This window comes from Tupaia chinensis, unplaced genomic scaffold, assembly GCF_000334495.1.
Source record: "Tupaia chinensis unplaced genomic scaffold, TupChi_1.0 Scaffold000361_2, whole genome shotgun sequence".
Classification (NCBI taxonomy): Eukaryota; Metazoa; Chordata; class Mammalia; order Scandentia; family Tupaiidae; genus Tupaia; species Tupaia belangeri.
Window position 1 is genome coordinate 737,288 of NW_006159858.1, and position 27,353 is coordinate 764,640.

Sequence of the window (27,353 nt, forward strand, 5' to 3'; positions counted from 1 at the left end):
GGGGGCGGCGGGCTGCTAGGTCTCGGCCTCGGTGGTGGTGACTGGGGCTGGCTGAGGCAGCTGCGGCTCCTTCCGGGGTGTGATGGTAACTAGGCAGGTGGCAGCGGTGGGGCTGTTCAGGGCTCTCTGGGGTCCGCTCTCCGCTCCCGCTACCAATCAAACTCTGTTTTGATTTTTAACTTATAAAATGAAGTATGTTTTCGGCCAGCCAGGTGGTATGGTGGTTAGGGTGGCTGGATTCCACAAGACCTACTGCAGTTTGAATCCTGGACCTCTTGACTCGGAACATATACCTGGCATGCATACAGCACGGAATGGAGGAGAAGGGATTGAGGCAAGGCCATCTTCTCTGAGAGATGATTTCTCACTTTTCCTCTATCTCTCACTCTCTTTGTCTCTCTCTGGCAAGTGTACAGGCCCTATAGCAAAAACAAAAACCAGTATGCTTTAACATAATAGTCAATATTTGTTAATGTTCCAAAACCCTGCCTACCTCGTCTTCACCTTAACTATCTTTCATAGTGACACTATTAGAAGCTAAAGTTCTATAATCAAAGGCATTAAAATAATAGCCACAGAAGCTAATTCCATTTACTCAAATAAGAAATGGGCCAAATATTCCAATTCAGGAGGTTTTTTTTTTTTTTTTTCCAGTTCTATCAGTTTCCTTTATTCTATGGAATAGGTATATGCGAAGTTACCTACTGTGTACCTGTTTAAATATATTTAGCAAACATAATATCTGCCTGCTATAGTTTGAACATGCCCCCTGAAAATTCATTTGTTTTTATTTTATTGTGGATGGTATTAAGAATATGAAAACATGGGGCCAGCAGGTGGTGTAGTGATTGAGGCACTGGACTCCCACATTGCCAAACACAGTTCAAGTCCCAGACCCAACAGTTAGAAACTCACACCAGCATGTGTGTGTGTCCCAAAATCCTGAGAAAAGAATGAAGGAGAAGGGATATTGTGACATGGTCGTCCCCCACTGGGAAGTGATTTCTCACTTTCTCTCTCTCTCTCTGTCTCTGTCTTTTTCTACATCTCCAGCAAACACATGCCATCTGCTGGACCCCTTGCTTTATTTTTTTAAAAGAATATGTTTGGAGGCCTGTGGGAACTTATAAATTTATCTAACAATACCTTATTTTACTTAACATTTCTTTGGAAAATTCTATTCACCATGAATTGTTATTCACAATGCTTCTAAAAATGAAGACTAACCTGTTGCCAAATATAGAAATAAATTACCCTACTCTGTTAAGTGGGATTGCACTGAATAAAAACAAAAACAATTCTCACTAACTGACTTTATATATGTATTAATTTCTGACCTATAACTATAATATTTACTTATAATCCTCAACAAAATAGAAGTACTTATTAACATTCAGAAATTCTGACATAGTCAATCCAGTCTTCACCATAACTATTTTTCAATTAGAGCTACTAATAGCTCTAATTGGTAGCTCTAGGATATGTATTTCCACCACTACTACCTCCCACTCTACTTTGTGAATGTTCGTTTTTCAGACAGTCAGGGTCTCATCAAACTTATTACCTCCCATTCATCCAACATAACCTCTATCACATGCATAAATTAGGTGTTCTGGTTCTACTGTTCTTGAATAACTTATTGCTCAATTAACAACCTTCAAGAAAGAAGCAGGAGACATGTATCCTAAATAATGCATTTGGTACATGTAAAACTTTTTTGCTCAAAGAAGAAATAAGAGAGATACTGAGAGCAGTACAGGTCTGAGACAATAGCTTTTCAAGTTCTTTATCTAGACTAAGTTTCAGAGAATCCAGCAGAGGCACACTATGAGAACACCTATTACACATTTAGAACTGAACTTCAATGTTCTATTTCCTATTGCCAACATTTCTCAGATATATGATTTGTATCAATCAACTCTACTTCGTCATTTTCCTTTATCCCCATATGTTCTGTCTTTAACCCACACAGCTTGCTTCTAACACTACCTCAAAATTTCAACAATGACTTCCCAACAAACCCAGTGGCCTGTTTTCAGGTCTTTATTCCCCTTGACTTCTACATATCATTGTTAAAAATTCTTCCCTTGAAATTCTTTCAACTCTTATTTTTAGTCTCTCTACACAGGCATTTTCCAAAGTGTTTTCTTCAAGTGAGAAGTTCAAGATGAGATTCAAAAGAATACTTATGGCCAACTAATTTTACTGAGCACTACTCCCCTAGAAAACTCATAATCCTTGTTACCATATTAAAATCTATATGAAGTCCAATCTTAAAAGAAACTTGCATATTCATGGTGAATCCAAGGTTCTAAAGTCTTCTGTTTCCTTAAAACAGCTTTCTTATTTCATCATTTCTAAAACATATACATTTATCACATTTTAACATCTTTTGTATTAGGTTGTATTTAATAATTGAATGGCTTCCTAAAATCACTACTAACTGGTAACAAGTATGACATAGTTATCATGTTTTGTGCATAAACAAACTGGTAATAGCTGTTCATTTAATCTTCATAGCAGTTGAAAAGCATGTTTCGTTGTTACTATATGCGCCAGTTTTAATATCTATTTAAAGGTCTTAAATAGATTACACTGTCATTCAGCAAAGAAGCAAGAAAACAATTTTTATAAGCACAAAGGCATAGAAAAAAGAGCATAGGGGTACAAAATGTTGTAAGTGAAGCAAATATTTCCTTTGGAGGAATAACTACAATGGCTCTGTTTTCTTAAAAAACACCAGCAAATTTCTTGATTGGATCACAGGAAAGAACTACCTACACAAAAAATGAACTGTGTTTTGTTGTTGGGAAATAAATAATTATTGCCTATACCATAGCAACCAATGTCACTGAAGACAAAAGTAAGTACTAAATCTCAAAATATATCAAATAAATTCTAAGAAATGTGTGTCTTGTCTCACAGGGCTGTCATTATTATTAGAGCATTGCATAATAGTTTAACTGCCTGCAGTTTAAAAACATAGTCATAGAATGTAATAGTGCATCTTACAATCGATGGCATCTTAGTTCCTCAACGCATGAATACGCCACAGAACTGGTATTCTTTATTTATGCAATGTTGTTGTAATTTTCCTCATCTTCCAAACATTGCCTAGTTCATACTCTTCCTACTACTTCCATTATGGTTTTTGGCTCCTCTCCTGGCCTAATTAAGACATTACCTTGCTTTACTTTTCTATAAACATGATTACTAGATGCCATCTGCCTTTCTGAGCTGATTTTACAGGATTAATAGTCTCCCAGATAACCAAACATAAGATATCATGATCATGTTGGTAAATAGGCAGAAGTAAAACTCAACACCCCTAAAAAAACGATCTCAAATTCATGAATAGTTCAGACCTTTTACATGAGCTTGACATCCTACAGAATAGAATTCCATCATCAGAGAACACAGAAAGTTCCTGGCAAATTAGTTTGTTCTTCTTTCTCTTCTATCAGGATTAGAACTTTCTCTGATAGATCGTGAGCCCTTACGTGCTAAGGTGTATCTTCCAGTAGGTGAGAAAAACTAGCAAATAATATAAATTTAAACCTCTAGAGAGCAAAGAGTAGCTGAGAAGACTTTGTGAGGATGTTGCAGTCAGGTCCACTTCTCTTGTCTGCAACCCTGGCATACCTTGATTTTAAACACGAAGAGAATGTAACCACAGGAAATAATGAAAAAAGATAACAATAACTAACTTTATAGCAAGTTCCATATATCTTGATTTATCTATACAGCAATACTACTATGAGAGTTATTAATACATGTTACATATGAAAATCAAAAATTAAATCACCTTTAAAGAATCTTAAGCCTATTAATACTGCATTCAGCATTCTAAACTTGGTATTCTTGGAATAAAACACACATTTTATTTCCTTTATTGCAATCACTCTGGGGGGCGGGGGGAATATCCAGTCTGTGTCTAAATAGCTTCAGTAATAGAAAAATAAGTTCTTTCATTAAGTCAGCTCAGTTCATCTTCAGACAGCTCATAACTTATATAAGAATATGATATCCAAGAGCCCAGGGGATTCAGTGGGTAAAAGTGAAGGGAGTAAGCTAGAATGGACATATGGAAGAAAGATCCAGCTATAACTTATATCTTTGAGCTCATAGTCAACTTGTCTAATTTGCCACACCCAAAAAATAATAGGGTGTGCTTTATGCTTTGACTTACCAGTGAAAGTCTAATCCAGGAAGATGATGTCCAGCAGCTAGTATAGGAACATAAGGTTTCATTTGCTGTCCAGAAAGGCAACCATACTTATCATGGCCAGAGTCTGATTTTATAGTTAAGAGAAAAGAGGGGTCAAGGTCACCCCCTAAGAAGTTATTAGAGGGACTAAATAGTAAAGGATTAGGTGCAGTCTCAAGTATCTAACCAGATAGATGGAGTTCAAGATAGCACATGTCCCAGCAGGGGACAGTAAACCACAGCAGCAGATTTGAAATAGGGTCTGGGCCAATCCTCAGAGATCTAAGAAATGTCATAGAAGTCACTGTAGACAGGGGTGAAGCAAGACCTGAAAACAAGTGAGCCTATGCATTAGCCTATGTAGGCCAGAAGTGCCTCATGAACTAGGCCTCACAAACAGCCTCATGAACTGAGACGAATGGAGTCTGAATGGAAATGGTATCACTGATAGTTTAGGAAGGCTAAGAACAACAATGTTCTATTCACTGCTGAAACCCCAGAACTTATCACAAGATCTAGCACCCAGTAGAAACTCAATAGGAATTCTTATTAAAATATACAGTTTATGTTCACTGAATGAATTGTAGAAGAATTATATATATATATATATATTTGAAATGCTTAATAAAAATATAGATAGGGAAGGGAAGTGTCTTTCAAACATATGACTCTCTTATCATAATAATACCTCCAAAATATCTGTTTCATCAGGAAGATATCAACAACAATACTTAGTTCTGAAATTGATGGAACCAATAGCACCTAATTCAATTTAAACTAACAAAATTCTTTTAGGAAAAAAAATAAAATAAAATAAAAACACACAGTGAATCAAGGTAGCTCTAAGCAAAAAGTCACTACAAAATGTCCATACCCTAGAGTTGCCTAACCCTGTGTCCCAAGGAATGAACCCGGAGTGACATTAACTTTAAACATGAGTTCTATGAAATGTCCATGAGAGTAAAGCACATTTAAACCAAGTTAACATGCCATGTATTTTTTAAGGAAATATAATAAGCATCACCTAAGATATTTAGTGATATCTAAAACAGAAGGAAGTACAAGAGTTGTCTGAAAAAAAGACTAGAAGGTAAAGGATACAGTAATATGTTTCTCTTAAACAACAGGAGAAATTGCGACATGGCAGTTTAACAATATGAGAGGTGAAGTGAACAATGGTGCATGGGTTTTCCCTTTGGAGCAGGAAGGTATCTTCCTTAGAAAGTCAATGTGATTACTGAGTTCTTGACCTCCTGGACTGGGATGAATTCACTAGGCAATGTTACCTACTTAACTGTGCCATTCTTAGTCATATTTTATAAAATTATGATAGATTTATGATACAAATCATGCATAAAGAATTATGAAACAATTCATATATACACAATTAATAATTTGTGGTGTGAAATTCAATGGTTTTTAGTATAGTCAGTTATGCACCTGTCAACACACCTTTAGAATAGCACCCCAAAAGAAATTGTGAAGCCAGTAGCATGCCACATTTTCCCCAGCCTTCTACCTTTGACAGTGACTGATCTACTTTCACAAAAATGATTTAAATTCATAAAATAAACTCAGGCTTTATTCCAGGAATGCAAGGGTGATTCAACTTATGGAAAACCATAAATGTAATACACCATTTTAACAGAAAGAAAGATAAAAACCATATGATCATATCAATTAATGCAGAAAGAGCATTTGATAAAATACAACATCCCTCCATGATTAAAACTCTCAGCAAAAGAAGAGACATTTCTCAACATAATAAAAGCCATCTATGACAAATCCATAGCCAACATACTGAATGGGGAAAAGCTAAAAGCTTTTCTACTAAAAAGAAAAAAAAATGGAAAAAGAAAAGGCTGCCCACTTTCTCCACTCTTCTTCACTATAGTACTGGAAGTCCTTGCCATACTATCAGACAAGAGAATAATATAAAAGGAAGGCATCCAAATAAGGAAAGAATATTGAAATTATCTCTATTTGCAGATGGCATGATTATGTACATAGAAAACACAAAAAGAATCAAATCTCCTGGAAGTGATAAGCAAATACAGTAAAGTGGCAGGATACAAAATGATGTACAAAAATCTGTAATGTGTCTATATACCAACAACAAGCAGGCTGAGGTAGAATTGAAGAAAGTAATCCCATTTACAATAATGACAAAAATTGTAAGGTATCTAAGAATAAATCTAACCAAAGAAAGAAATCAAAGACCTTTACAAGGAAAACTATGGAAAACTTTAAAAGAAATTGAAAATGACACACACAAAAAAATGGAAATACATCCCATGTTCTTGGATTGGAAGAATTAATATAATCAAAATGTAAAGTCTACTCAATTTAACCTACACATGTAATACAAACCTAATCAAACTATTAGGAACATTCTTCACAGATCTAGAAAAAAAATCATAGAATTTGTCTGGAATCATAAAACACCACGTACTGTCAAAGCAATACGGTGCAAGAGGAGTGTAGTAGGAGGTATCTCACTCCTTGACCCCAGAATATATTACAAAGTTGTGATAATCAAAACAGCATGGTACTGGCACAAAACAAAAAAACAGCCATGTAGACCAATGGAACAGAATAGAGACCCCAGAAATAAACCCCAAAACATATAGCCAACTGATTTTTTGACAAAGAGCACCAGACAATCCAGTGGGGAAAAGAAATTCTCATCAGCAAATGGTGCTGGGAAAACTGGGTATCCACCTACAGAAAGATGAACCTTGACTTCTATCCCTCGTCACTAACAAAAACGAACTCCAAATGAATCAAAGATCTAAACCTAAAACATCGAACTATAAAACTACTGGTGAAAAACACTGAGGAAACTTGGAGATGTTGGAGTAGGCATGAACTTCTTCAATAAGACATCCAAAGCCCAGGCAATGATCCCAAAAATAGACAAGTGAGATTACATCAGTTAAAAAGCTTCTTCACAGCAAAAGAAACAATAATTAGAGTGAATCAAAAACCCTCAAAATAGAAGAATATATTTGCAAGCTATTCCTCACATAAGGGATTGATAACCAGAATATAAAGCAAACTCAAGCAGCTCACCTGAAAAAAAAAGGGGGGGGGGGAACAGCAGTTAGCATAATGGCTAGGTCGCTGAACTCCCATGTAGCCAACCATGGTTCGAGTCCCGGACTCACTGGCTTAAACTCACACCAGGCACACGTGCGTGCGTGCCCAAGATCTTGAGAGAAGAATGAAGGAGAAGGGATTGCAGCGTGGCCACCCCCCCTGGGGGGGTGATTTCTTGCTTTTCTATCTCTCTGTCTCTCTCTGCCTTTCTGGAAAGCACATGGGCCCTATAGCAAAAACAAAACAAAACAAAACAAAACAAAACAAAACAAAAAACCTCTCCAAAAAAAAAAAAAAATCAACTCAAATAAAATCTCAAATAAAATGTGAGCAAATGGGACCAGTAGGTGGTGTGGTGGTTAAGGCACTGGACCACATGGCCTAACGACGGTTTGAGTCCCAGACATGGTGGCTTTCTTTTTCATTCTCTCTCTCTCTCTCTCTCTCTCTCTCTCTCTCTCTCTCCTGTCAAATTAAAATGAATGAATGAATAAAGAAAATTAAATAATGCTTTTTAAAAATATGGACAAATGAACTGAACAGACAACTCTCTAAAGAAGATATATAAACAACCAAAAAGCATATGAAAAAATGCTCACCTTCCCTTATCATAAGGAATATACAGATAAAAACCACAATGAGATACTACCTAACCCCAGCCAGAATGGATAAGATTAAAAAAATTAAGAATGATAACTGCCGGTGAGACTGTGGAGAAAAGGGAACTCTTCTACACTGTTGGTGGGAAAGTAAATTAGTACAGTCACTGTGGAGAATAGTATGGAGATTCCTCAATTCCTACAAATAGAACTACCATATGATTCAGCAATTCCAATCCTTGGTATCAACCCAAAGGATGGGAGTGCACTAAGTCAGAAAAACACTAGCACATCCATATTTATTGCAGCATGGATGTGCTGAATGGGGAAAAGCTAAAAGCTACTATTCACAGTAGCTAAGATATGAAACAAACCCAAATGTCCACAAACATATGAATGGGTTGAAAAAATGCAGCACATATACACTACAAGATACTACTTAGCCATAAAAAAAATGAGACCCTGCAATTTTACAGAAAGAGGACAAATATGGAAAATTTATTGCTAAGCAAAGTATGCCAGACTATGAAAGAGAGGCATTGTATGTACCCACTTAATATATGCTGAATGTCTGCACTCTATAGCAGAAACTAAAAGAAAGGTATAAAGGCGTGAAGAGCAACTGTGAATACCAGAGACAGTGTGGGAGGAGGATAGGAAATGATAAAGGGTAAAAGGAGGCAATTAAGGAGGAAAAATAAGTAAAACATATAAGAAACACAAAATGGAAAATTATCTGTTGAGGAGATGTATGGTAAAATTTTTGACTGAACAAATATACAGTGTATTCTGGATGAGAAAATTCATTCTGTATATTGCAATGATACAGTGAGTGAATGTAAAATACATAAATTAAAAATAATAATCATAATAAATAAAACAAATAATTTAAAAATTGGGTGAATAAAGAAACTAAGTTAACAGGCAAAATACGAGGAAAAAAAATAAAGTGAAGACATAGTATTTGACCTGAATTTTCATGCCATTCTTGGCAAACAAATGTTTGTGAAGACATGGTGAATTTATTCTGTATTTATACCTAATTCATTTTCTTTAATGTTGTAAAACTCTGGGTCAAATAATTTAGAATCCTAGATATTCCCAATCAGAATCCAAACTTTATCTCAAACAGTCACCAAGATAGACGTATCCCCTTTCAATTACATAGAGAAGCATCAAATTTTGGAAACATAAGTCATATTGACTACAAATACTGGTCCCCCTTCATTTCAAGAGGTATGCAAACAGATATCTAAAAACTTCAGGCTGGCCCCATAACCCAGAGATTAAGGAAGCTGGACCCCCACATGGCTCACCAAAGTTTGAATCCTGACTCAGCAGCTGGAGAGACACACTGGGTGCATGTTCATGTCCATGTCCAAAATCCTTACAGGATAAAAAATGGAGGAGGGATTGTGGCTGACCATGACCCATTGGAACAGGGTTTCTTCCTCTCTTTTGTTCTTTCTCCCTCTCAGTCTCTCCTCCTTTTTCTAGAAAACACTCAAATGTCCAAAAAAAGATGATTGGAATGAAAAAAAATGTGGCATATGTACTCTATGGAATACTACTCAGACATAAAAAAAAAAAAAAGAAACCCTGACATTTGATACAAGGTCAATGAATATGGAAGACTTAATGCTAAGTGAAGCAAGCCAGACTATGAAAGACAGACTTTGTATGTCCCCATTCAATATATACTGATTATCTGCACTCTATGGCAGAAACTAAAAGTTTGGAAGGTATAGTAGCAGAGTGGGCAATGGTAGATTCTAGAAATAGTAAGGATAGGGGTAATATGGAGATGAGTAATAGAGGGAGGAAGGGTGGGGAACAAGAAAAGAAAAAGTAACAAAAAGTGTTCTTAGTTGATAAAAAAATGAAAAGCTATTTGCTGATGATGTATATAGTAATGTCTTTATCTTGATTGACATGCATGGCAATCATGTTGGAAAAAGAAATGTTATACATCATAAAGAAATAAGTGATTAACTGTGATACAACAATAAATAAATAAAAATTATATTTAAAAAAAAAACACATGTCCTTCAGAAATGGAAAACAAAAATCACCTCCAGAAACTCTAGATATGATGTTTTATGAGATTTTAGAATTAAAGGGTAGTGGACTTTGCAAATATTTACTAGAGAGAAGAGTATTGCAAACACAAGATTTCTTTCAAATCGATGATGCATTTTAGTTCTTAAGAGCAGTACTAGATCCTAATAACACTGGCTTTTCTATGTACGGTTTCTTAGAAATAACAATTTACTATGAATTGAATTGTGTTCCACCAAAATTCAAATGTTGAAGCCCTAACCCCTAATGTGATGGCATTTAAAAATGGGGACTTGGGGAAATAATTAAGTTTAAATTGGGTCATAAAAGTGGGACTTTAATAATGGGATTAGTGCTCTTAAAAGAGACATCAGAGAGTTATTCTCTCTCTCTCTCTCTCTCTCTCTCTCTCTCTCCCCATATCTCTGCTAAGTGATGACACAGAGAAGAAAGCTCTGTACAGAGCAGGAAGAGAGTACTCAATACAACCCAAACATGCTAGCACTCTGATCTCAGAATTCCAACCCCAAGAACTATGTAAAAATGAAGTTTTGTTGTTTAAGCCAGCTAGTCCATAATATTTTGTTATGGAGATGTGAGCTAAGACAACATCATACTAGGATTTGGCAAAAAATACCCAGAGAGAGATAACATTTTTCAAATTCAACTCTACTACTTGGATAAAACTGCACATCACTCATATTAATTACATTATTATGCTAAGTTAATATGTAGTCTTAAAATAAAATTTTAGCACATTGCTCTCCATAGGCCAGGGCTTTTCAGCCCTAACACCATTTACATTTTGGATGAGATCGCACTTTATTGTAGGGTTATGGCCTGAATATGAACAATGATTAGCAATATCTTGGCCTTTATCCATTACATGCCAGTAGTATCCCCTCAGCCTGTCATGATGATCAAATATGCCTCTAGATCTTGCCAAAGGCCCTACGAGTTGGTCACCACATTGAGAACCACTATTGTAGGAAATTCATAGAATAAAACAAATGTTTTCTATCAAGCTCACTTTAAGTGCAATATTCAATGAAAGATGTGATAACTTGTTCATCACTCATGTAAACTGGAAATTTCCTAAGTAGTATCATATTATACCATCCCATGTATGAAAGTCCTAAAGATCAATAGTTTTAATATATACTATTAAATTGTCAATTATTTTAATTGTCTCATTACCTTCTTTTAGCTTGGTGGGATCCTATAAAAGAGGAAATATAGAAATTTAATTTTAATGATAATGAGGCATGTAATTCTCCTGACAGCAGCACCCACAACCACAACAAAATCCCAGCTCAGGATGGCACACCCATCTGAATACTCCACTCAAGGTGCACTGACATGGGAGGCAGGTATATTCAATCCCTTTAGTGGAAATCAATTCAAGCCAGATGGAGGTATTAGGGACAGAATGAAGAAGATTTAAAAGGATTGACTTTGAGAAAGAGAAAAATGCATATACTGGCTAGTGATGTCAGTGTTTTTCCTTTGTCCTCAAATTAAAAAAAAAGAAAAATATATTTTATACTAGAAACTGTTCAAACCAGTACTTTTCTTGCAAAGAACACTACTAGTTCTGTGGTCCTGCTACTTTCTGGTTTACGTAAGGTGCAGATTGACATAGGGAGCCAAATTTTCACTTTCTCCTATTATTTAATGAAGAAAAGAATTCCAAGTGCCAAGCAATTTATTTACAAAAAAAAAAAAAAATAGAACATACTTTGCTCACAAATTCAGGGCCTTGGATGAATGGAAAACATGGGAGAATGACATTCTTCATCCCCACAGAGTCATCACACTTCATTTGCAGGTTCTGTTGCTCAGGGAAACCATAGCAGCACCTGCAACATCAACATCATATAGACTTTGACTTTGTGATCTTTTAGGGAAAACAAGAACTCTTCACACCTTTTAGCATCTATATTGCAAAAAGCAACATAATATTATGTGTTTAAACATCTTTTTTTTTTTCATATAAAATGGAACTCCAGAGCTTTTCCCAAGGTAAATCAGTAACGTTTTGATAGAATTGTCTTATAACTGATACAATCTACTTTGCAGACAGTCACACTCAAAGCTTGAGGCCATGAGCCAACAGATGGTGTGGAGGTTAAGGCAGTTGGCTCTCACATGGTTGACAGTGCTGTTCAAGTCCTGAACCCAGTAACTTAGGAAACACACTGAGCACATGTTTGTGTGTGCCAAAAATTCCTAGAGAAGGATAGAAGAGATGGAATTGCAACATGACCATCCCGGTGGGGGTGCAATCTCTCATTTTCCCTCTTTCTTTCTTTCTCTCTCTTTCTTTCCTTCTCTCTCTCTTTCCTGTCTCCAACAAGTACATGTGCCCAATGGTAAAAAAATGAAAAATAAAAAACAACCTTGAGTACAGAAGAATGGGAAGTAAATTGTGTTTGTACTTTTTTTCCTAAATCTGGTGGCTCTTTAACTGTAGAAAGGGAATGTTTATACTTGCAGAATGGAATTTATGGAATCTCACAGTAACTAACACAAGGTAAAAATGTAGTAAATTTTTATTGTACTCCCTTCATAAGAAATAGAAAGAAAAAGAGAGAAAAGCAGAGAGAGAAATGGCCACTCCTTTGCCAGCCTGGTGGTTAGGGCAGCTGAATTCCACATGGCTGACTGACAATTTGAGTCCCAGACCTGTGGCTTGAAAAACACACCAGGCACTTATGCATGCATGCCCAAAATCCTAAAATGAGAAAGAGATGAAGGGGAAGGGATTGTGGCATCAACATTCCTCACTGGGGAGGTTTTTCTTCCCCCCCTTTTCTATCTCTGTCTCTCTCCAGCAAGTATACCTGCCCTCTTGGCAAATTAAAAGAGAGAAAGAGAGAGAGAGAAAGACAACCACCCTCACAGGGTCCTCCTGATACTACAATTCATCCCTTGCATTAGCCAGCCAAGATTACGGACATGTGAGCGCCTGATATCTATAGAGAGACCAATACACTCTTTGGCACCGACTTAAATGTCTTTCTAGAAAGAAAATAACTGCTAATTGTGATTCTATGATACTGAGGGTTTTTTACCCTCTCTATGAAGAAGTCAAGTTATCTTTTTGTTTTTTGGGGTTTTTTTTGAGAGATTTTCACTGTACGGCGCGTGCGCTCGCCAGACAGACAGAGAGAGACATAGAGACAGAAAGCGAGAAATCACCCCCCAGGGGGGATGGTCACGCCACAATCCCCTCTCCTCCATTCTCCTCTTGGGATCTTGGGCACACACGCACACGCGCCCGGCGTGAGTTTTAAGCCACCGGGTCCGGGACATGAACCACGGTCGACTACGTGGGAGTCCAGTGACATAGCCATTATGCTAACTGCTGCTTCCCAAGAAGTCAAGTTATCTTGAGGATAATTTATTTTTTAATTAGACAATGGTGTATCTGAAAAGGAACTCTCTTTTCTATTGTGACAAAGAACACATGTTCAAAACTATACAATACAATGGATTCTTCCAATAGCCTCATGATTCTATATTTCTGAAGATGTCACAACCTACTTGAAACTAAAACTAAACATAAACTATGCCCTCATCACCAGCCCAGTAACAAGGTTCCATACCCTCCTCACTTGCCTCTCACAGCTGCCTTTCTTCCAAGGTAGCATAGTTCTAGAAAGGTGGGCTTTCCAAATTTAAATGATAATAGTGTTGGACCTGACTCATTCACCAGAAAAATTAGAAATACATTATCATTAATTTTTTGAGAGGTTTTTTTTGTTCTTTTTTTTTTTTTTGCTATAGGGTGCATGTGCTCTCCAGAAAGACAGAGAGGGACAGAGAGCCAGAAAGCGAGAAATTGCCTCCTGGGGGAGATGGCCACGCCACAATCCTTTCTCCTCCATTGTCCTTCCAGGATCTTGAGCATGCACACGTGCCTGGCATGAGTTTAGGCCCCCTGGTCCAGGACTCAAACCGCAATTGACTACATGGGAGTCCAGTGACATAGCCATTACACCAACTGCTGGTCCCACATTGTCATTAATTAATGTCATTTTACTTATCAACTTATAATAAGTGTTATCCAAAGGGTAATATATATACAACTGAACTATTAACCAAGATTATTGATAGCCTAAAGGATTTACTAATTTATTAATCTTTACCTATATTCCTAAAGTTATTTTTATCTTCATCTTTATCATTTATTTTTAATTAACCCAAGTCCCTGGAAAAGTTAGTGTCTTATATTTCCTTAAAAAACTAATATTTGCTTTAATTATGAAATATATCATTTGTCTTATACAGTTATTTAGATTAGATTTCTAAATCATTATTTGTCTTATACAGTTATTTAGATTAGATTTATTTTAACTGAAACATGTAGTTTTGTCAAGGACAGCTTAATATATAGGCACTAAAATAGTTTGAGCTGATAACTTTAATAAGCTATAACCAGATAATCAAGGACTATAAATGATTAATTTTTTCTCTTACATTATCAAAGAGCGACTATAAAAGTACAAAATCCACTGTTAAATCTGTGTTTACAGTTCTAATGACAGATTTATAAAGTAATGTGTATAGCAACGGTTTCTCTATCATGTTGTTTTTCTTTTCATTTGATAGAATTAAAACCTTTCTTTTTGAAGCCTAATGTTGAAGATTCCATGGTAACTGCCTTTTTATTTGGTTTCCTTTCTTAGCTTTTGTTGTTCTTTTGCTTTGCTTTTAAGTTGGAAAAATATTTTGCTTAAAATACAGTACAGGGAAAGCAACAATCTAGCCTTCAGTGTATGCAGCAACTCTTAAGGTTTTTCATTTTAAGAAAAAATTAAATTACTCTTGAAGTTTTGTATTAGGTCATGATTATGAACAGGCTGAAACTGGAATATTAAAGTGGAAGAGGAGGATCAGCAGGTAACAAGGTAGTTAAGGTACTGGACTTTTACATGGTCTACCACAGTTTGAGTCACAGATCCAGTGGCTTGAAACTCATGCCAGGCACATGTGCATGCATTCCCAAAATCCTGAGAGGACAATGGAGGAGAAGGGACTATTGTATAGCCATCCTCCTTAGGAGTGATGTTTCACTTTCCTTCTGTCTTTCTCAGGCAAGTGCACAAACTCTATGGCAAAGAACAGAAAAATAAATAGGTAAAATGAAGGAGGATTTAGTGGCTAAACACTGGATTGACTAATTTGATGTTCTGTTTCCTACATACTGTTCTACATTTTCTATTCTCTTTGTTTATAATCTACCATTATTGAGTGAAGATTAATTACAGAGAATGCCTTAAAATTTGTGAAATTAGTACAGCAACTGTGGAGATCAATATAAAGGTTTCTCAAAGATTTACAAATAGACCCAGCGGTTCCACTCCTGGATATCTACACAAAGGATAGGAACATGCTCCACTGAAAAAGTGCTTGCACACTCATGTTTACTGCAGCATTATTCACAATTGCTAAAACATGGAACCAACCCAAATGTCCATGAACAGATGAATGGATTGAAAAAGTGTGGCACATATACACTATGGAATACTACTCAGCTATAAAAAATAACAAAAAGACCCTGACATTTGATAGAAAGTTGGCAAATATGGAAGATTAACTGCTGAGTGAATCAAGAAAGGCTGTAAAAAGAGAGACATTGTATGTATCCACTTAATATATACTGGCTGTTGGCACTCTATGGCAGAAATTGAAAGACTAGAGGATATAGAAGCATGGAAAATGGTTATGAATACTGGAGACAGTGTGGGAAGATGGTGGGATATGGTAGAGAGGACGAGAGGAAAGGAATCAAGGAGAAAAATAGAGAGGCAAGATATTTAAGGGACACAAAAATGGAGGATTGTCTGTCGATGATAACATATATGATATCTTCAACTGTACTGGTGTGAAGTGTGTTCATGTTGGATAAATTAATTTTATAAGCTGCAGTGGAGTGTAGTGATTGAATGTATAAAATAAATCAAAACAATGAAAGAAAAAAAGTGGTACATATACAAAATAAAATATTATTTACTTATTTAAAAAGTTGTGAGAATTACTGATTCTTGAAATATAACAATAGCCCAATCAATAAGACCCTATGTACCAAAGTTTCCTTACATATGGAATGGAACTGAAAAATACTTCCTACCACTTCTCATTTCAAAAAATGAGATGCCCATTCATGAACCTGAGTCTGAAGATATTCAAAGTTCTTTTCCTTGGTATAAAGCAGTATTATAATTAATCGCATAGCTAAACTAAATGTTTACTTCTATCTACTCATATTTTCTGTTTCCATTTTATATTTTAATGAGTTTATTGATGTCTCTGTATTGAAAATTTTATGTTACAGACCTCCAACATCTTTTCACATCTTTTGAACTGCTGGGAGATATAGAATTACAGAAGTAGAAGGATGTTTTCCCCTCAATAGCTAAATGATTTACAGGTGAGTTTCAATCTTTAATGTAAACATTTTATATGAGTATTTTTTTATTATTACAGGAATTTTTAAAATGTTTTCATTGATGATTCATCATACTTCAGTGAAGAAAATCAGCATTATAATCTTACCTTCAAAGTTAATGAATGCCCTTGATCACCAGTAATTAACAGAGCTAGTAGACAGAAAATCAACAAGTCTATAGAATAACTGAACAACACCACCAACAGACAAAATCAAATTGACATATTCAGGACACTCCATGAAACAAGAAAAAAAGTATATTATTTTCAAGTACCCATAGAGTTTTCTACTGAGGTAGACCATATCCTAGGGAAAAAAAAAATTAACAAATTTAAAAGAATTGAATCAGACAGACTGTGTTAACTGACTATAATGGATTCATGTAGAAATCAGTAGCACAAAGACAACAAGAGAATCTTCAAACTATTTTTTTGTTTGTTTTTCTGGAGGGGGAAGATTTTTGTTATAAGGCGTGTGCACTCACCAAAGATACAGAGAAATAGAAAGCAAGAAATCATGTACATACACACACACACACACACACACACACACACACACAAAGGATGGTCATCCTGCAATCCCTTCTCCACCATTATTCTCTCGGGATTCTCGGCATGCAAGTACACACACCTGGTGTGAGGTTTAAGTGGCTGGGTCCACACCTCAAACCATCATGGTTGACTACGTGGGAGTCCAGCAACGTAAACATTATGTCATCTGCTTGTCTCCAAATTAATGCTAAGTAAAAGCACTCACTTAAATAATCCACTTGTGGAAAAGGAAATCTTCAAAAAATATAAAAATTAAAATGAAATGCAGTACAGAAAGAAAAGTTTATAGCCCTAAATGCTTACATTAGACATAAGGAAAAGTCTCAAATTAATTAAGTTAATGAAATAAGAAAAATATAACTGGTATAAATCCAAAGAAAACAGAAAGATAAATAATAACAGAACATAAATCAATGAAACTAAAATCATGAAACTAAAATGGGTAAGAAATAGAGAAAATCATTGAAACAAAACCTAATTCTTCAATCCACAGTCCAGTACTGTAACCACCACACCACTTGCTGGCCTCTCTCATAAAGTTTAATGCAAAAATTCCCTCAAAATATTAATAAACTGAATCCAGAGAGAGTGAGCAAGAAAGTGAAAAATAAGCATGCATGGGGAAGGCCATGCCACAATCCCTTCTCCTCCTGTTAATTTGAATAAGCACATACATTCTCCCAGCGTGATTTTCAAGCTACTAGGTCTGGGACTCAATCCAAAGTCCAGTACCGTAACCACCACACCACTTGCTGGCCTCTCTCATAACGTTTAATGCAAAAATCCCTCCAAAATATTAACAAACTGAATACAACAATGTATAAAAATTATATACCATAACACAGCTGAGTTTATGCCAATCACGCATAGGTGGTTCAATATTTGACAAATAATTCAATACACCATTAACATGCTAACAGAAAATTATATGATCAGGACCAGCAGGTGTCATAGTGGTTACCACTAGAATCCCACGTAGTCGACCAGGTTTGAGTCCCAGACTTAGTAGCTTGAAAATCACACTGAGAGCATATATGTGCTTATTCAAATTAACAGGAAGAAAAGGGATTGTGGTGTGTCCTTCTCCATGAAGGCTTAATTATTTGAGGCCCAGAGTGATTTCTCACTGTCTCTCTTATTGGCAAGCGCATACACCCTATAGCAAAAATCTCTCATAAAAAAAGAAAAAGTATATGATCAAATCGATTGGTTCAGGTAAGATATTTGAGAAAATTCCACACCCATTTAGAATCAAACCTGTCAGTACCCTAGGAATAGAGGAGAATTTTCTCAACCTCATCAAGAGTACAAAAACAAAACAAAACAAAACAGAATAAAACAAAACAAACAAAAAATAACACAGCTAACACCATCCTTAATGATAAAAGACTAAATGGTCTTCTAATACCATCAACAAGACAAGGATGTTCATTCTCAAATTTTAATTCAACTAAGTACTGAAAGTTCTAGTTATGGCAATAATAAAAGCAAATGAAATAAAAATTGAATTATAGAAGAAAAGAAGGCCTAGCCACAGTGGTGCAGGTATAAGGTGACACTTGAAACTAGAGCCACATGGGTAGCCTGAATTCAGACTTAGACCTAAACAGACTGGCTGTGCCCACATGTGCCCATAATCCTGGCTGGCTGGGAAGTTTGAGGGTTTAACCCTATCAAAGATACCTCTCTCTTTCAAGAAATAAGACTTTTTTTAAATTTAAAAATAATGGAAAAGTAGTAATAAATCTCTATTTATAGAACTCATAATCATATCCATTTTTTAAAAAATTCCATGAACTAAACAAAAAAGCAAAGAAAGAAACCAAAAAATAGAAGAGAATAAAACTTTTAGAATTAATAACTTAGTTCTGTCGAATTGCAGGAGATAAAATCAACATGCAAAACATCAGTTGTATTTTTATACATCATCAACAAATAGAAACAAAAATCAAAAATAAAATACCATTTATAATTTCCTTGATGAAAAATTTAAAATCTAGGCATAAATCTAACTAAACATGTATAGGATCTGTATAACAAAAATTGAGAAATTCTAACTAAAGAACTAAAAGAAGACTTAACTACTTGGAGAAAAATCTCATGTTTATGGATTAGAAGTCTCAACATAATTAAGAAGTTATTTCTTCCTAAACTGATCTGTAAGTTTAATGTAATGCCTATCTAAATCTTAGCAAAGTTTTGGTAAGGAAAAGTTTTGGCTAGGACAGAGAAAAGAGTTCTTAGACTTTACAAGTTTGTTTTAAAGTTAACAGGAAATTTAAAGGCCCTAGAATACTAAAACAATGTTGAAAAGAAGAACATAGTAAGAGAAATTTCTCTTCCCAGTGTTAAGATATACTATATAACTACAGTAATCAAAACAGAGTAGTAATGGTGGCATGGTAAACAAAGTATATCAATGGAACAGAATGAAGAATGCAGAAATAGATCCACACACATATGGCCAGTTAATTTTTGGCAAAGGAGCAAAAGCAATATGATGGCGTGGGAGCAATTAGACATGCATAGACAAAAATATGTACCTAAATCTAAACCTCACACCTCATACAAAATTCAACTCACTAGATCATGAACACAATATAAATCATGAAACTATCAAATGTCAAAAGAGAGAGAGAGAGAGAGTATTCATATAGGACTAAGAAAAGAGTTCTTAGACTTAACATCACAAGTGTAAACCAAAAGAGGAAAACTTGGTAAACTGGACTTCACTGAAATTAAAAATCTTTTGCCCTGTCAGATCCTATTAAGAGTGTGAGAAAATAAATTACAGATAGGCAGAAAATACTTTCAAACATTATATAGCCAATGAAAAATTAGTACCTAGAATATATTAAAAACTTATAAAATTCAACAAAAAATGATAAGTGCTGGTGGGGGGTGGTGAAAGGGGAACTCTCTTACACTGCTGGTGAGAATGTAAATTGGTCCAGCCACTGTGGAAAACAATTTGGAGATTCCTCAAAAATCTACAAATAGAACTACTATATATGATCCAGCAATCCCACTATTTGGTATCTACCCAAAGGACAGAATTCTTAATCAGAAAAGTATTTGCACATCGATGTTTATTGTGGCATTATTAACAATTGCTAAGACATGGAACCAACCTACATACCCATGAACAGATAAATGAATTGAAAAAGTATGGCACATATATTCTATGGAATACTACTCAGCAATAAAAAAACAAGACCCTGGCTTTTGTCACAAAGTGGATGAGTATAGAAGATTTACTGCTAAGTGAAGCAAGCCAGGCTATGAAGGAGAGACATTGTATGTCTCCACTTAATATATACCAAGTGCCCGCACTCTATGGCCAAAACTGAATGACTGAAGATTACAGAAACTTAGTAAATGGTTGTGAATACCAGACACAATGTGGAAAGAGGGTGGTTGAAGAAGCAGAGTCTAAAGAAAGATATTAAGGAGAAAAATAGAAAGGTAAAGCATTTATGGGACAAAAAAAAAAGTGGATTATTATCTATTGAGGATAATTTTATCATATTGTCAACTGGACTGGTGAGAAATGTACACATGTTTGGCTATTCACTTTGTAAGCTAAGTAACATGCTATTGAATGTATAAGAGAAATTTAAATAAAAATTTAAAAAAAAAAACTTACAGGGAACCAGCAGTTAGCGTAATGGCTATGTCGCTGGACTCCCACGTAGTCAACCGTGATTCGTGTCCCGGACCCGGTGGCTTAAAACTCACGCCGGGCGCATGTGCGTGCGTGCCCAAGATCCCAAGAGGAGAATGGAGGGGAAGGGATTGCGGTGTGACCATCCCCCCTGGGGAGTGATTTCTCGCTTTCTGTCTCTATGTCTCTCTCTGTCTGTGTGGCGAGCGCACGCGCCCTACAGTGAAAATCTCTCCAAAAAAAAAAAACTTACAAAATTCAATATTAAAAAGGTAAATGGGCTGATTGGTGGCACAGTGGTTATGGTGGCTGAATTGCACACAGCTGAATTTTAGTCCTGGACCTGGTGGCTTAAAAAACACAGTGGATGAGTGTGCATGCATGCCCAGAATCCTGCAAGGAGAAATGAAGGATTGTGGCATGACCATCCCCATAGAAATGCTTTCTCATTTTCTCTCTCTCTCTGACTTTTTTTGACAAGTTCACATGCCCTCTAGCAAAATTAAAACACAAAACAAGGCACCAACAGGTAGCATAGTAGTTAAGCCACTAGACTCCTACATGGCCAATCATGGCCCAAGTCTCGGACCCAGAAGCTTGAAACACACTGGGTGCATGTGCTCAAAATCCCAAGAGGGGAATAGAGGAGAAGGAATTGCGACATGTCCATCCTCCCTGGAGAGTGATTTCTCGCTTTCTGTCTCTCTATCTCTCCAGCAAGCATATGTACCCTATAGCAAAAATCTCTCAAAAACAAACAGAACAAAAAAATAAAATTTCAATTAGAAAATGAGCAAAAGACTTGCAAGACATTTCACCAAAGAATATACAGATACCAAATAAGCATATGAAAAGCAAAAAAGATGTTCATCATTATTAGTCATTTGGGAGGTGCAAACTAAAACCATAATGAGGTAGCATTATATACTTATCAGAATGACAAAAAAAAAAAAGTAAGTAGCAAAACCATATGTTAACAAGGGTATGAAAAACTAGATCACCCACACATGCTGGTGGGAATGTAAAATGGTACAGTTGTTCTCAAAAACAGTTTGGCAGGTTCTTATGAAACTGAAAATGGAATTTACCATATCACCTAGCAATTACACACTGGGCTTATATCCCAGATTATGGAAAATGTATTTTCTTGCAGAAACATGTACATAGATGTTCTTAAAAATTTGATATAATACATGAAAACTGGAAACTACTCAAATGTCTTCAAGTGGTGAAAGGTAAAGCAAATTGTCGTATAGTCACACCATGGAATACCAATCAGCAATAGAAAGGAACAAATTATTAATAAATAAAACAATTTGGATGCCTATCAACAAAATCATACAGAAGAAAAGAAGCCAATTCACCATGATACTTACTGTATGATACGGTCATTTTGGAAAACATTTGGCCATATATACCAAGAATTTCAAAAAATGTATATATTCATTTATACCATAACCTCCTTCTAAAAGCATTCCAGCAGATGGCATAATGATTGCATCACTGGACTCCTACATGGCTGACTATGGTTAGAGACTTGGACCCAGAGGCTTGAAACCCACGCTGGGCATGTGCGCATCTGTGTGTGTGCCCAAAATCCTGAGAGGAGAATGGAGGAGAAGGGATTGTGGTGTGGCCATCCTCCCTGGGGTGTGATTTTTCATTTTCTGTCTTTCTGTTTCTCTCTGTGTCTCTGGTATGTGCACATGTCCTATAGCAAAAATCTCTCTACCAAAAAAAAAAAAACTAATATATCAGTGGTTCTCAAAGTGCAGTCACTAGACTACCAGCATGAGCACAAGTGAATCATCTGGGTTGCACCTCAAGCTTACTAAATCAAAACCTTTGGGGATGGGAGTAAGCAATCTGTGTTTTTTCCAAGTCCAGCAGGTGATTCTAATGCACTAGAGTTAAAAAATACAACTTCTCTAGATAACCAATCAGAAAATCTTAAGTTACTCACTGCAGAATCATTTACACTAACAAAAGTGAGACTTACTTTTATTGTTCTACTAAGAGAAATGTTGATATAAATTATAAAATAATATAGAATGAAAATTTTAATCACATGGAAAAATGACTTCAATATTATGCTATTAAAAATAGCAGGATTGAGGGCCAGCAGATGACATAATGGTTACGTCAGTGAACTTCCACATGGCAACAGCGGTCCAAGTCCTGGACCTCGTGGCTTGTAACTCACACCAGGTGCATGTGTGTTCGTGCCCAAGGTCCCAGGAGGAGAATGGACAAGAAGGCACTGCAGCATGGCCATCCCTGCTAGAGGGTAATTTCTCATTATCCCTCTCACTGTCTCTGTCTCACTCTTTCTCTGGTGGGTAGACCCACTATAAGGCAAAAAAAAAAAAAAAGCACAAAATTCAAAAAGCTGTGTGTATAGCAAAATCCTGTTTTTTAAAGGAGACACAAACATACATACACACACATGCTTACAATCTGTATTATTTGCATGCTTTGAAACATTTAGTATTTAAATGGTTAAGTCTATCTATATGCCATCCTATTCAAAGGTAGTAAATAATTACATATATGTACACATACATAGCTTTAATTAATGTATTTATACTTAGTCAATGCAATCATTTATAATCTCATTAGTTAGTTATTAACTATAAAAAATGATAAACAATGTTTATGTTTTTATGGTATAAATAACTGCTACTAAATTTCTTAGGCTCCAAATACCTTTAAGCTTTCATATACCAATAGCATTTCAACAAGGATAAACAGAATTTTTTTAAAAGATGTCTTAGGCAATAATTCACTTAATATTGATAGGCATTGTCTAGATATAACCCTTAGCTCTAATAAGTATTCATGCATATTCTAAGGTATATTAATAGAAATATAAGCAATTTTAAAGCTGGGTGGTATAGTATTCAGCGAAATTAAAATAATACATAATTTGTCAATAGAATTAGCAAACTTAAAAGAATAAACTAGAAATTATTTTGCAGTTAAACTTATGAAAAGTTGTTAGTATTCGCTATGGCTATCGAATGGATCATTATAACCTAAATATTCATTTATAAGTTTAGATGCTATTTATCCTATTATGTATAATCTCATTTATTTTTAAAAATGACTAATATTATTTTGCTCACATTTGATTTATATACCATGAACAAAGTTTAATTCCAATTTTTCTGAACAGAATAGGTTTTGTCTGAGCTCTACAGCACTTACATTCAATTTTAACTTGTAATTCTCAATACATTTCTATTACATTTAGAGAATAATAGGAAGTAGGCCTGCAGCTAGTTTAATACCTTTAAATTCCTATGGATCACAATGAAAGACCATGTAGCCCAGCATGCTTCATATTTCAAAAGTGGTAGACTGTTAACATTGTACTTTTATTAAAATTCCTATTAATTTTTTCTGTCAATCTGAATGTAAAATTACTTTATCATTTCTCTATAGAATAAAAAAGTGAAGAAAATATCGCTTTATTCCCAATTACTTGTCTAGTCAAAAATGGAGAAAGAAATTTGGAAAAAGTGAACTGTATCATAACCTAGCCAACCATAGTCAACTTAAGAATATTTTAATATTAAAGTTACATTGTTACACAATTTCACAATCATGCAGGCCTTCATTCAACAGATAATTAGTGTTAAACTTCTACTTTGTGCCTGCAATTTGTGTTTGGCATAAGAGAAATATTACTGAGCAAGACAACTAGGTTCCTCCCCTTAAAAAGCATTCACTCCAATGGGAGTGACAGTAAACATTTTCAGTGGTGATAAATGTAATAAGAAATAGAAGAGTTTAACACCCCTCTGACTAAGGGATCACTATTAAACACAAAAAGTAGAGGAGAGAATTCCAAAAATAGAGCAAAGTCTATACAAAGACCCTAACGGCAGTAGCTGCAGATGAGAAATGCTGCAAAAGGAAGTTAGTGTCCAGCGACTAGCCAGGTCGCTGTAAATCATGATAGAATAGTAAATTTACCCCAGGAGCAATAGAAAGTCATTGACATGTCAAAAAGTCATCTCTGAGTACTAAGGGAGAACAGATCACCGGGACACAAAGGTGTTGTGTGAGCCCGGCGAGCAAAGTCAGGGACATGGATTGAGGTGATAAATTACAGATGGGCAGACAGAAGTATTCCCGATCTGTTTAAAAATCTGTGCTGGAAACACTACTTGGTTATAAGTTGAATGGGGAGTGGTAACTATAGGTGTGAAAGGTCCAAGGCTGATTCTTAGTTGACTCATCTTGAGGGAACAGGGTTGTTTACTACAGTAAAAGCATTAGAGAAGGGCAAATGTATGCTCCAAAAGCCATGTTAACTTTGAGACACCTGTGAGATACAAATAAAAATATCAAAAACACATAAATTAATTTGGCACTTTAGGGAGGTCAGGGATAAAAATCCAAATTTATCCTTTCAGTCTTACCTTTCACTTTCAATTGTAACCATAACCATTGGGGAAAATATTAAAAACTAACTTAGTTATTTCTCTGTATGTGTACACATACACACTCATATACTAATTACTTAGAAAAAACTGGATTGTGGGACTAGCAGTTGGCATAATGGTTATGTCACTGGAATCCCATGTAGTCAATCACAGTTCATGTACTAGACCTGGTGGCTTAAACTCATGCTGGGCATGTGTTTATGCATGGCCAAGATCCCAAGAGGAGAATGGAGGAGAAGGGATTGTGGCATGGCCATCCCCCTTGTGGGATGATTTCTCGCTTTCTATCTCTCTGTCTCTCTCTGTCTTTCTGGTGAGCACATGCACCCTATAGCAAAAACCTCTAAAAAAAAAAGAAAGAAAAAGAAAAGAAAACAAAGAAAAGAAAAGAGAAAGGAAAGATAAAAGAAAAGAGGGACCAGCAGTTAGTGTAATGACTGTCACTGAACTCCCATGTAGTCAACCACGGTTCAAGTCCTGGACCCAGTGGCTTAAACTTACACCAGGTGCATATGCATGCGTGCCCAAGATCCTGAGAGGAGAAGGATTGCAGCGTGGTCATCTCCACTGGGCGTGATTTCTCGCTTTCTGTCTCTCTGTCTCACTCTGTCTCTCTGGTGAGCGCACGCGCCCCACAGCAAAAAATAAACCTCTCAAAAAAAAAAAGAAAGAAAGAAAAGAAAAGAAAAATGAAAAATCTGAACTGTAGTTTTTTAATCTAATTTTCTTTTATTCATGATAGAACGTGTCCATATGAGAAGGAAAGAGAGAAGGAAGCACCCTCGACAGGGCTTGATCACACTTCAATTCTTCTTTCAGTTCCCCAACCAACCAGGACTCGGCACATGCACATGCTAACTAGGTCAGGGTCTCAAACTGCAGTTAGTGATTTCTAACTCTGTAGTCCAGTAGACTACAAACTATAAGACAGAGGTTTGGTATTAATCTGATTTTTTAAAAACACATTTTTGAAGTTTGTTTTTGTTTGTTTAATGAGAGAGAGAGAGAGAGAGGAAGAGAGAGAAAGAAAGATAAGCACTTCTAACAGGGCCTCATGCAGCAAACCTCCCATCCATGTCCTCCTCTAGCCTTTCATCCAGCCAGATGCACAGACACACGCATATGCCAGGCATATACAAGTCAAACCAATAAAAGACCTGACTTTCCATACAGCTTCTAGTTTTGCAGAGCATTAAGCTACCACTATACCAACAAGGCTGGATCTTAAAACACATTTTGTTTTTATTTTTTTGTTTATCTGTTTGTTTTTCAGGTTCTTTTTTTTTTTTTTTTTTTTTTTTTTTTTTAATAGGGTATGGTCACTCATTGGAGAGACAAGAAGAGGAAAAGTGAGAAATCACCCCTTCCTTGCAGGGGAGATGGGCATATCACAATCCCTTCTTCTCCAATCTCTCCTTGGGATTTGGTCATGCATACACATATACCTGGCATGAGTTTCAAGCTGCTGGGTTTGGGATTTGAACCATGGTCAGTCATAAGGGAGTCCAGGGGGCTTTCACCACCACAATACCAGCTGGTCCCTAAAAAACACATTTTGAGTTGTGAACCGAGGCTAGCAACAATCTTATAACAGTGCATTCCATTCATCTGCTCCAAGTGCCAGTCCCTCTTGCTCCCAACTTCTGCCCCTCCCATTCTCTCCTGTGCAGCAGAAGCAAGCATGGAGACCCTAACTAGTGACCACCTTGGAACCTCCACCTTGTCCTGCTGATCACAGACTTTATGGTCTTCCAAAGCACATGACACTGAATGTGCACCACTCGACCCATATTTCTTTCTCAGTTGATACCCTGTGGCTCAGCCCCAGGTGCATCTGTTCTCCAGAATCTGGGAAGTGTTTGTAACACCCAGTCCCAGCAACCAAAGTGCAGGGTACAGAGAAGAAATAAATAATTCATCAGATGACCAGAAACCACTGCAGAAGCATAAGAAATATGAGAAACCAAGAGAATATCTTTAACCAAGAAAATAACAATTCCTCATCATCCACAGACAGCACAATGGAACTTGTAAAAATATCAAATAAAGAATTCAGAATATTCATAGTGACAAAACTTAATGAGATGCAAGAGAAAAGAGACAATGAACTACAGGCGATAAGGAAGTCCTTCCATGACCTGAAAGAAGAAATAGAACCACAAAAAAGAATCCAGCAGAGTTGTTTGGGATGAAGACTGTAATACAGGAAATCATAACCTCCCTTAGAAATATTAAAAGTATATTAGACCATGCAGAAGATTGAATCTCAA

General features: G+C 36.0%; 1 pseudogene; it reads right to left on the minus strand.

Annotated features, from left to right (window-relative positions):
* LOC102487138 (nuclease-sensitive element-binding protein 1-like) overlaps positions 1-27,353 on the minus strand; it is a 29,973-nt pseudogene that overhangs the window by 935 nt on the left and 1,685 nt on the right.